The sequence below is a fragment of the Manis javanica genome, chromosome 8, assembly GCF_040802235.1.
Source record: "Manis javanica isolate MJ-LG chromosome 8, MJ_LKY, whole genome shotgun sequence".
Classification (NCBI taxonomy): Eukaryota; Metazoa; Chordata; class Mammalia; order Pholidota; family Manidae; genus Manis; species Manis javanica.
In genome coordinates this window covers 65,835,351-65,847,823 of record NC_133163.1, presented here as the reverse complement: position 1 = coordinate 65,847,823, position 12,473 = coordinate 65,835,351, and the positions used below count along the sequence as shown (strand labels likewise).

The 12,473-nt window shown below is 47.7% G+C and overlaps 1 protein-coding gene across 2 annotated transcripts in view; it reads left to right on the top strand.

Moving 5' to 3' along the window:
• The window catches only part of AKAP6 (A-kinase anchoring protein 6), a 627,130-nt gene that overhangs the window by 34,571 nt on the left and 580,086 nt on the right, over positions 1–12,473 (top strand). The window lies entirely within an intron of this gene.

The window sequence follows — 12,473 nt, the reverse complement described above, 5'->3', positions numbered from 1 at the left end:
AGAAAGAGGGAATGGTCCAACTTGCTCACTTTTTTAGTCTTCTAAGTTCTAGGTTCCCAAATATTTCAAATTCCTTTTGGTCAGTAAATCCAAGATTAGAAAAAAAATACAAATTCAACCACTACTGTATGAATGATGTAGCCCAAGGTCATTGGTATATTTTATTTAAACATATCTAAGTTCTGCTTCTTCTGAGGATTTTACCTAATGCTAAAGAGAATGAGAAGAAATCCTCTTCATACCTTGTACATACTGTACGACTACACTAAAAGTAGCCAGCATGGAAATTGACTTATAAATACTATGAGCACATTAAGGTGAGTATATTTTTAAAAATGTTATGTCTTTTGGCTATGGTCTAATATGATGATTGATGGGAACTGAAAAGTGACAGGAAATATAGGTGAAATCAAACACATAGTCCTTTGGCCTTAGAAAGAGCAATAGGCCCTGTATCTGTCCCCAGGGGGAACATTTGGTAAGTAATGATCTTGATAGACATTTTAAACATCCTGACAGGGATGTGTAAAGGGTGCTGCTTTTACTCTTTGGACAGTAAATTCTCCTTTGCTGCAAGTCTGTTCAGGGCCACCTAAGGGTACAATGGCAGAAGCATCATGACACCTGTATTCCTGTTACAGACAGTGGGTGCTGTAAAAGGCATGCTATAAGAGGCTGTAAGTGGGTGCTGTAACATTCAGGGCCTGTTTTCCCTGCAGAAAGGAGAGAACGAATCCAAGGTCTCAAGAAGGTACACTTCCCTAAAACATCCCACTCCCCAGGTTGCTGATTAAGAGCTGATGATTCACATTTAGATGCCCCTACATCCCTATCCCCTTCCTAACAACACAAAATTTGAGTCAAGCTTGAACCTTGCTAAGAAAACAGACTTGCTCATTTTAGTCTTAGCAGCACTGGAGTCTAAAGACAGACTCTGTGGGAAGGCAGCTCCTAGTTACCTCCTCCCCAAGCTGTTGCAGGAATTTCAGACCTCTGCTTGCCAGAGCACTTTTTTGGAGCTTTTTTTTTTTTTGGTGGTGTGAGGGAATGCCTTCTGTGATGTATGCCCTTCCCTTCATGGCCCCAGTGTTTTTCCTCTCTTAACAGAAGGGACTGGATTAGGGGATATTTGAGGTCCCCCAGGCTTATTCTGTATCCCCACCAGCAGGGAGTTTGTCCTCAGTCAGGCCCTTCCCTATACATTCGGTTGGCTTGAGAGGACTGCTGTACATTTGGGCAAGGCAAGTCATATATGTTGGTCTGCAGAGAGGGAGCTTGTTTGGAGGAGGAATGCTATGGGAAGAGGCTTCTAAGCTGAAAATGCACAGACCCCTCTGTGGATGGGAGGAAGACCAGAGCCCTAGTTGCTCTCAGGGGTCTGTCTAGAAATTAGAATGGTTCGGTTCTGCCTGTCCTTGCCAGTGCTGTGTCTGATTCCTTGGCCTCCTCACTTTGTGTTCACCTGTGAAAAGAGGACCCTGGTTTAGAGGAAGGGTGTCAGAGGCCGACAGATCCAGCTCTGTCCTTTGTTTGTTGTGTGACTGTGAATGAGTCATTGGACTTTCTGCTCCTCATTTTCTTCATGTGTTAAATGAAGATGTCTTAGAGACCCGTGTGAGGATTAAATGAGATAACATATATGAAACTGCAGTACAGAGTCTGGCGGCGAGGCAGAGTTACCTCCCTCCATCCCCACTCCTCTTCATTTTTACCTTTGTTCACGTGATCCCCCTTCCGTAGCTATTCTCTCTGCCTTTCCAAGTTAGCTCACTTTCAGGGCTCAGCGAGGTCCTCCTGCCTGTCCCAGTGCTCGAGGCCTCCTGCTGCTCCCTCATTTACAGGGAGGATGAGGGGGCAGTGTGTGCTGTGGATGTCGGAACTAGCCTGCTTGGGTCTGAATCTTGGTTCAGCCAGTTATGAACTTTGCAACTTCAGGGGTTGCTGCATCTTTCTGTTCCTCAGCTTTCTTATCTGCATGAGGACAGTGGTAAAAAGAGTACCTCTTTCCTAAGGTTATTGTGAAGATGAAATAAATAATATTTGAAAAGTTTTGATTTGTGTCTGACACATGGTACTATGTAAGATCCCACCATTGTTATTTTAAAGAACATTATTTTAGGAAATCAGGAATTGAGGATTAGGGAAAGCTGAATTCAAAGTCTGCTTTCCTGCTACTAACTTTGGGTAATATACCTGCCTTATAAATTGTGAAGATGAAATTGAGATAACAGCCTAGAACCCAGTATGTAGTTGATAACTCGTAGCTATTAGAAGACTACTTTAGTCTTATGGAAGCAAGGGACTGAGGTGACTGCATGAAGAATTTTTGTAGTGTTGTTTAGAAAACTGAAAGCCCAGTTGATGCCCTGACTGAGAAGGACTGAGATAAGAGGCAAAGCAGAGGTTGTGGGTGAATTGCAGGAAGGGATGGGAACTTACTTTGTGTTGCTTGCTAACCTGTATCACCAGAATCCTAATCAAATTAGGTCATTAAAAATATATTTGGAAAGACCTAGAGACTTTGGCCCATGAGAAATTCCAGCACAAGTCCATACAAGTCACCTTGCAGCATATCTCTGGTGATGTAAGGCGTTTCTTGTGCTTTGTCCTTACATGGCAGCTGAGTTATTGCCATGGTGAGCCGCTGTGGGTGCGTGGAGATGTGCTATCCTCTGCTGGCCAAGCCAGTCTATGATTTTCCTTTTCTGAGCAGGTGGAACTTGCAATTTCAGGGCTTGTGCTTTACATAGCTCTTCTTCTGAAGGTAAGCTGGGACTCAGAGAGTCCTAATTTCTAGGGTTCACTTTATCTGATTTGGTCCTGAGTGATGTTTTAGGTTCTAAGAGGGTCTGTGTCTCCTTAATCTCTGCCAACAGTGAGGATGTGACTGCTCTCCACCATTCAGGGCAAAGGGAATCTGACTGGTTTCAGTCAAGAGCCCTACTAGGTCTGTTACCCTTGCAGAGAGGTGGGGAGGGGAAAAAAAGGCAAAAGAGAAACAGGCCCTGGCACTGACGGTTTCTGCTCTAGGTGACTTTGCTGTGTTCACATCATAGGACTAGGAATTTGAACCTGTCCTCCAACATAGTATGGATCTGAGTTGAGACTTTTCATGATGTAAACTTGTCACATCCCTTTCTTCTACTCTGACCCCCTACTACTTCTTTTTGAATTTCATGTTAAATTCTGCAATGAAATAAATTCTTTGGTAAGGACATGTAATATATTTCTACCTTGAAATTACAAATTTACCACCTATTTGCTATTTCATCCCACCATCTTGTGGCTTCATTGTTAGCAGTGCCAACAATTGCTTTCAAATATCAAGATTAAAGTACCCACTTTTTTTTTCATTACCATAAAGTTCTTTCTGTTTTTCACTGTATTCAGGTAGGAAGACTCTTGATTAATTTTATTTTGCAGAATAAAATTCAGATATAAAGAAGTTCAAAGAAGCAGTTAATTACATTTAGGTGGTGGGCCTGGATATAGTAGTTAGTGGTACTCAACCTGGCTGTACACCTGAGGAATTAAAAAAAGTATGATGTCCAAGTCCCATCTCACGTTAATTAAAAGTGACAGTCCTTTGGGGCGGTGTCTAGGCAAGGATATTCTAATCTGTTTAGATGAATCTAATGCGTAAACATGATTGAAATCACAGCAGAATTTACTAAGGAGGCAAGACTTCATTTTCATTGTTGGGATTAGGAAATCAAAGGTAAAAAGAAAGGAGCGACACATAGCAGCAATTCGCCGGAGAAGTCCGCTTTATTAGGGAAAGGTGATGGGTTATATAGGAAGGGACATGAATTGATTGAGGTGTCACTTCTGTGGGCTGGTGGCTGTTGGCTAGGTGCTGGGATTGGGAGGGGGGCGAGAGGTGATTGGGCTTCAGGTGGCACCGGCGGGAACCAAGGACCCCGAAGAGAAGCCGGAAGTTCGCCATCTTACTGGTGGGGGCCCTTCATTCCCCCCTTTCTCCTCTATGGGGTTGTGGACGTTGCTTTCTCTCTGGCTGCTTCCTGCTGAACGGAGATGGAGAAGGGAGTGAGGGCTTGAGGACCAGGGGGAAAGGGTTGATAGGACTCCCCACAGTAAGGACGAGTAGATGCGGACTTCTTCAGGTTGGAAATCAATGAAGGTTCCCTGTAACCATAGGTCGAGGACCTGTTGATTCCAATGGTGCCAAGAGGATATGGGTGTCAGGGGCCAGGCGTCTGCAGCCATTGTTTCCAGGAACAGTTTCCAGTGGAGAGAGGGGTCCATCTCAGCGTGTGGTGAGGAGGTCACGTGAGGGTGAGGGATCTTCTGTGGCTAGAAGCTGGTAGTTCCTGAGTAAAAGCTGGTTGAAAGCTTGATTAGAGATTTTTTTTGATTTGATGAACTTTACTATACAGGGTAAGAAGAGACAGGCTAGAAGAATGATTGTTATGGGGCCTGCAATGGGCCAGAGCCAGGTGAGGAGGGGGTTTGTTAGTATTGAAGAGAATGGGTTGGAATTGGAAGCAGAGTGGAGGCTGGAGGCAAGGTCAGTGAGTTTGGTGATGTCAGTTTCTACAATGCCGGATTCGTTGCTGTAATAGCAGCACTCTTCCCAGAGGAAGACGCAGGTGCCACCCTTCTTGGCTGTAAGCAGATCTAGGGCCCGCCGGTTTTGAAGGATGACCTTAGCTAGTGAAGTGACCTGTCTTTGGAGAGAGGCTAGGGAATCGGCAGTGGATGTCAGGGCTCCCTCAAGTTTGGCTATGAGACCTCTAACTGCCCATAGAGAGTGACCCAAGGCTTCTCCCGAAAACCCTGCCCCAATGGCTGAGGTGATCAAAGAGCTACTGACCATGATGGGAAGGAAAGCAGCTCGTTTTGTGCGCGAGGGCAAGGGAGGTTGGAGCTCAAGAAATTCTGCCATGCTGTAAAGTGTAAACTGTGGGATTAGGGTGATGAGAATGCAGGGTGTATCGGAGTTGAGAGGCAGTGAGTTGAAAAGACTGCCATTACACCAAAAGAAGTGTCCCGGTTGCGTAAAAGTCTTAGAGCCAGAGGTAGGGATGTAGATAGAGAGGCAGTGAAGTGCACTGGAGGGGGGTGGAGTTGGGCCTACGCAGTGGTGGATGGTGAGATTATCTGCGTATTCTGGTTCCCATAGGGGTATGTCTGCCAGGGGGCAGAGGGGTTGTCTTTCTGCATGGAAGGAGTAGTTGGAAATATTAAGGGACACGGCGGCCAGCAGTGGGCGCTGTAGTGATGCACACAAGAAACAATTGGCTGTGTTAAGGGTGTGGTTGAGAAAGATGGTGGTGTCCTGAATGAGCTGTAATGAAGAGTAGGAGAAATGGGAAGAGGGGCGGGGATAAGAAGATGAAGAGGCGCCGTCAAGAGTTTGGATAATGACTTTTTCGGAATGTCTGCTATCTGATGCAACTTGAGAGATCCGGGAATGAGAGGGAACATACTTTCGAGAGATATGAAGGGTACTGTGGGGGGTCGAGGACCCCCCGTAGTAAACTGAGGCTGTGACTCCGGCGGCCCATCGAGAGTCTCAGGGATCTGGGATTGATAAGGAGAATGAGCCGTTGGGATATTTCATGAAATGGTTGGAGGAGTAATACTGTGGGTACTGGAAGTTACCCATGTAGTGAATGGCGCAAGACCAGTAGGGACATCTGTAGGTGTCTGGCTATCGCCTGCAATAGGCTTGCTTTTGGTCATAGAGGAAGCAGAGGTAGGGAGAATAAGGGTAGCTGCTAGTGAACACTTCAGTGGAGGGAGGAAAGTGGAGGTATAAAGGCTCAGAGCAGCTTTTCAGAGGGCAGTCTGGTGTGGCAATGAGGGCAGTAACTTTTGTTTGATGCTGTGTGTAAGTCTGTCTGACTTTGAATCACCATACAAAGGAGGCTGGGGTGGTGGGGAAGACAGTAGGAATGAGGGAAAAAAAGAGAGAGAGCAGTAAAGGAGGAAAAAGTCATGATTCGGGTATGGATGGCAAAGGGGGTGAACGGGATTTTGGAGGAAAGAGGACAGTAAGGTGAGGAGTCTGGAGGGAGGGAGAGTCTGTAAACTTTTGTAGGTTAAGAGATCTTTTAGGTGATGTGGGGACAGAATGGTAAGGGGCGCCCTGAATGTCAGTTTATGAGCTGCCTTCTGCAAGAGCTGTCTAGCGGCTAATGCTCATAGGCAGGGGGCCCATCCCTGAACTGTGGGGTCTAATTGCTTGGAGAGATAAGCTACTGGGGCAAAGGATGGGCCATAATATTGGCTTAGGACTCCTAGAGCTTGACTGGACCTCTCATGAATGTATAATGAGAAGGGCTTCGACAAATCAGGAAGATAGAGAGCTGGGGCTTCCACAAGGGCTTGACGGAGCTTAATGAAGGAGTGTCGGGGTGAGGAGGATAATGGTTTTTTAGGGGGGCTCTTGCTGATGTCGTATAGGGGTCTTGCCAACAGGCAGCAGGGAGAAGTTAGGGATCTACGCTCTAAAATACCCAGCCAGGCCTAGAAAGGAAAGGATTTCTGTCTTGGTTTTGGGAATGGGCAGGTCAGAGAGGAGCCATTTTCTGTCTAAGGTAATGGACTTTCTTTGTTGAGATAGAAGGAATCTGAGGTAAGTGACAGGAGGGGAAGAGATTTGAGCTTTGATGGGGGATACTCGGTAACTTCTGGGAGCTAGAAGGTTAAGTAGGGAGGCAGTGTCAAGTTGAGACTGTTCCCACGAGAGACTGCAGAGTAGAAGATTGTCCATGTATTATAATAAGGTGGACTTGGAGTGATCATGATGAAACTGTTTGAGGTCCTGAGCTAGGACCTGTCTAAAAATATGGGGACTATCTCGGAAGCTTTGTGGCAAAACTGTCCAAGTGAGTTGTTCAGAATGTCTTGTGTATGGGTCCGTCCAGGTGAAGAAGAAAAAATCTTGGGAGCAGGGGTCTAGAGGGATAGAAAAATGGGAACTAAGGGATGGATAGGGACAATGGCTATGTTGATGAGGTGAAGGTCTTGGACAAGGTGGAAAGATCCGTTGGTTTTTCTAACAGCTAATATGGGGGTATTAAATGGGGAGTGAGTGGGTCTGAGGTAATTTTTGTTTAAGAGATCTTGAATGATGGGTTGGAGGCCTATGAGGGCTGAGGTGGTTAGGGGGTATTGGGCCTGAGAGGGGTCACGTAATTTAATAGAGGCAGGGGGACATAGGGCCACGGAGGGGCTTGTAATATCCCAAACTTTGGGATTTACAGGGTGTATGAGGGCGGAACCGGAGCTTTCATTGGGTAGAGGGGGGTTGTCGGCTATGAGGGCCATCAGAAAGGGAGTACTGGGGGCTGTGGGAATGGATATAGTTATGGAAACGTGGGGGAGGGAAAGGATGTCTCGTCCTAGTAAAGGGATGGGACACTGGGGCATAACTAGGAAGGAGTGGGAGAAAGGTATGGGATTGTCTAGGATTGTGCATAAAAGGGGGGGGTGTTTAATGGGAAAATCTGTTTACCTCCTACCCTGACTATAGGAGTAATGGCTGGCGTGGTAGGGCCCCGGTATTCTCACAAGACTGAGAAGGTGGCTTCTGTACCTAGGAGGAAGGAGATGGGGCGACCGTCTACTGTTAAAGTAACTCTGGGCTCCTGTTTGGTGATGGAAATGGCCAGGCGAGAAGCTCCCAGGCCCCGTCAATCTTCTTCTGCCAGCCCTGCTACGGCGGGCTTAGGATGGGGGTTGTTCGTCCAGCCTCCCCTTCGGATGGTTGGGCAATCAGACCCCCAGTGGCCTTTTTTGTGGCATCTGGGGCATGGGGTGGTAGGAGATCTGGGGGAGGGGCACGCCCTTGACCAATGTCCCTCTTTTCCACACTTGAAACAAGCTCTTGGTGGGGGCTTGTTTGTAGAGGGGCGCCCAGGTTGTGGTTTTATCAGCTGGGCCAACATTTGGAAATTGGCCTGATCAGCCTTTTGTTTACGGCGCTCTTTCTCCTCCTCCCGCTTATGGAAGACTTTAAAGGCCACTGTTAGGATCTCAGTCTGTGGGGTAGCGGGGCCCTGTTCTAACTTTTTGAGTTTAGCTTTAATGTCGGGTAGCTTTGAGCTAGGAAGTATGTCATAAGGACATGTCTTCCTTCAGGTGTTTCTGGGTCCAGGCTGGTATACTGTAATAGGGCTTGAGTCTGTCTAAGAACTCGGAGGGGGTTTCGTCTCTCTTTTGAATTATGTCTTGGAGCTTTTGAAAATTGACTACTTTACGAGCTGCCTTTTTCAGACCTGCTATTAAGCAGGATGCAAAAATATCTCGAGAGTGGAGACCCACGGTGGTGTTATAATCCCAGTGTGGGTCTTGTTCGGGGACAGCAGTGGGGCCAGGGGAATAAGTGGGGTCAGTCCTGTTGGTTTCGGTAGCATGTGTTTGGGCGAAGTCCCAAACTCGTCTACGCTCTTTAGGGAGGAGAGTATTGGCCAGAAGCATGAAAATGTCATGATGCGTGAGGCTGTAAGACTGGAGGGTCCATTGAAACTCCCTGATGTATGTCGTGGGATCAGTGGAAAAGGAACCTAGGCGTTTTTCTAGTTGGGCTAAATCTCCTAAATGCCTTTGGATCCTGCTACCTCCAGGAGGGGGGCGATAATTTTGGGAGGCTCTTGGGACCAAGTCTGAGGGGGACTGAAGGGTTCTGGCTCAGTCTGTGGGGGAGTGACGTGGTCTAGCCACGCCTAGTCAAGCAGGTCCTGGAGTGCGGAAGCGGGGCAAAGAAAATAAAGAAAGATAGAATCAGACCCATGTGTTGCCAGCCTGCAGCCCAGCTGCTTGCCTCTACCACTTTAGTTGGGCTTGAACTCATGACTCTGAGGTTAAGAGTCCCATGCTCTACTAACTGAGCTACAGCAGGGCTCCAGTTAATTGCTTATGGAATGCGTAAACAGAATGTTCTTTTTTCTCCATTCCTGCCACATTGGCAAGTGGGGGAAGGGCATAGCTAGAAGCAGGGGCGGTGTTTCTACACATCTTGAAGGTCTCCCTATTTTCAGAGTGAGGAGTCTTGGCTCGTCTTCGAGGACAAGATATGTTTTTGTGGACAGATAACTTCCAAGGACTGCACCGGTTGTTCTCTAGCTTGTGCTTTCCCATGCTGCGTTCAGACATGGGGGAAGGTGCTTTCCCATTTTCCCTACAAACATGTGAGAAGACAAAGGCGGTCCCTAACAGGGGAGAAATAAGTGATGAGGGCAAAGATGGAGGAGGCCCCTGGGACCTAGTTAAAGGGGGGGCTGAAAGGCTCAGGCTTAATCTGTGGGGGACGAAGGCGGAGGAGGTGAGATGGGGGAGGAGATGGTGGGGAAGGAAGGGAGAAGGGCTGTTGTAGGAGAAGAAGGGGAAAGGAGTGAACGGAAGGCTTCTGCGGGGGCGGTGGCTTGCAGGCTAGGAGCACTTGGGAGGGGGCGGGGGGAGGAGGAGGAGGAAAGCTTCGATATAGGGAATCTCCTTCCATTTTTTCAGGCACTGGCAGTAGTTAAAGAGATTGTGAGTGATGTTAGGATCAAGAGTTCCCCCTGCGGGCCATTGGTTGTTATTGTCTAGGGGGTATGTCGGCCAATCTTGGGAGCAATATTTACAGAGAAGTTTTGGTTTTATATCAGGCGTCAGGGAGAGGGTAGCCAGATGCTTAAGCAGGCATTCAAGAGGTGAACTTTCAGGGAGGGATGAGGAGGCTCCCATGGCTAAAGGACAGAGAAGGAGACAAACAGGGGAAGACGAACGGAGATCCTCGGACTGGAAGCAGACCACAAGGAGACAAAGGGCGTCCCCGATGATCCTTGGTGGTCTGCAGAAACTCGTATACGAGTTGGAATTTCTTAGGAAGTGTGGGTCGTCACCCAGACTTCCCTAAGAAGGCAGAGTGCCGGAGTCACGAGGTACCTAGCGCTAGGAGTTTTCGGCAGACAGAACAGATTTCGGTGGACGGAGCAGAAGGAGGAGGGGGGGGAAGGGAGCGTTCTCATCCGCAAAGGAGTCACCTCGTTTATGGCTGTTGGAGGGGGGGGCCTGAGAGTCTGCCACAGCCGTGAAGGCCTGAGGCAGGGATTTATGGCTGTTGGAGGAGGGGCCTGAGGGTCCGCCGCAGCCATGAAGGCCTGAGGTGGGGATTTATGGCTGTCGGAGGAGGGGCCTGAGGGTCCGCCGCAGCCGTGAAGGCCTGAGGCGGGGAGAGTTCCCTCCTTGTCCCCGAGCGTCAGGGCCTTGCGGGACGATCACGGTCAATGGCACTGTGATAGCTTGGAGAAGAGTGGCCCACCCCAGGGAAATTTTGCTTAAAAAGTTTCAGCACTGATGGAAGGGACGGTGAATGCGTTTATGACTGTCGGAGGAGGGGCCTGAGGGTCTGCCGAAGCCGTGAAGGCCTGAGGCAGGGAGAGTTCCCTCCTTGTCCCCGAGCATCAGGGCCTTGCCAGACGATCATGGTCAATGGCACTGCGATAGCTCCGGGAAGAGTGGCCCACTCCAGGGGGAAAACTTACCTAAAGGCCAGAGAGGAGTGGTGAGTGTGATGAGCCAGCGCCGGAAAAAGAGGATGAGGGCAAGCTGCTGCTGGTGTCGGGGGGAAGACGGGGCCCAGTTGGGGTGTCCCGTCTCCCGGGTTTCGGCACCAATGAAAGGAAAGGAGCGACACATAGCAGCAATTCACCGGAGACTGCTTTATTAGGGAAAGGTGCTGGGTTATATAGGAAGGGGCATGAATTGATTGAGGTGTCACTTCTACGGGGCTGTTGGCTGTTGGCTAGGTGCTGGGATTGGGAGGGGGGCGAGAGGTGATTGGGCTTCAGGTGGCGCTGGCGGGAACTGAGGACCCCCAAAGAGAAGCCGGAAGTTCGCCATCTTACTGGTGGGGGCCCTTCAAAAGGAATGACTGTAAAAGAATTTTTTTTTAATGTAGCTGATAATATTAAATTACAGCTTGCTTTATGCTATTTTTAAATCGTTTAGCATTTTGCATGTGAAGGTTTTTAGATAGCAATAGGTATAAGGCTGTATCTTTTGTGTTTTTCATTTTCAAGAATAACACTTCAGGGATTAGGACTGGAAATGTCCATCCACTGTTTATCAGGACTTTATTGAATATGTTGGTGTTACCCTCCTGTGTGCTCTCTTTGGTACATGACTATGTTAACCTTAGTGATTTCCAGTGAGGTAGAACCCAGTGCCCCCCTGGGAGGCTATTCAGAGTCACTTTGCAGAGTAAGCCTTTTTCAAACTACACCCCGCGACACATCCCCCATTCTGATCTGCTTCCTCGGGGCTCCACTTAAGTAATATTGCAGCAGTCAGCCTTGGTAACTAATGGGAGTGTATATTTGGGGTATGTGAGGGCAGAAATTAGGTTGAGAGCCACTTTCTTAAAAGTTTCCCTGACACTATTAAATATGGCATATTTATTCTTGTCTTTAGAACTTTATGTGGAAATGTCGAGCTAGTTGTAAAAAATCTAGGACTGGAAATTCCTTGCATTCCATCTGAAAGTTTGATACACCTGTAGTTGGGACTCTATCTCTTTTAAGGATGGAGTTCAGAGCAAAAAGAGCCATTCTGTGTAAGATTTGCCCTACAATGGGACCTCTGGCTGGCAGAGTCCCCCTTAAACCACTTTGGGATTCTTCAAGCTTTAGCTCAGCTGGGTTGCTTTTGGAGCCAGAGTTCTAATCATTAGCATTAGTGAGTTGTTGCTCATTAGCATTTGTGTGGAGTACCCAAATCACACCAACAAAGGGTGTGAAACCCTTGTTTATGGTAGGGGGAGGGTGTGCGGGGATCATTTCTCAGTTATTTCCCTTGGTGCAGATCCCTTCTTCTTTGTGTGGGGATGTTTAATGTTCATACTGTTAGGTGAGAGTCTTGTTCAGAGAACTTTTCTTAAATACACATTTTTTTTAGCTTTTCTTAAAAGCCCACAAACCCAACAAAATACTTTCTTTGTCATGATTGTTTAGAAATTTGAAAAGGCCTTCTGCTGTATACAAGTGCTTTTCCTGCAGTTCAGGTCTACCATTCATTCAAGCAAAGAGTTAACCAAGGCCAGGCAGGCTTCCGTGGCAGCCTGCATACTTTGTGCAGTAGCCAAGCTGGGGGCTGAGAGAGGCTGATACTCATTTGTTTGTGTATGAAGCTTTCATTCCCAAAGTCTCAGACATCACATACTAGGAGGGATGATGGTGCAAAGCAAGGACAGATTCAAGTGTTTCCTGGCTGTTCTGGTTGCCTTGGATACATCAAATTCTACCTGACAGCATTTGCCAGTTGGTTGTCTAAACAGAATTTTCTTGTCCATTGGAGAGTGAAGATTAATGATTCAAGTTTGGCAGTAATCATAAATACTGTTATGTGAGCCATGTACCTCAGTGAGTCTTACAGTAAAGCCTTTAGTTTGGTGATCTTCGGCCCCCCCTTGTTACCGTACCGTGTGTAACCTTCACCTTGGAATTGTGTAGTATGATGAGGTA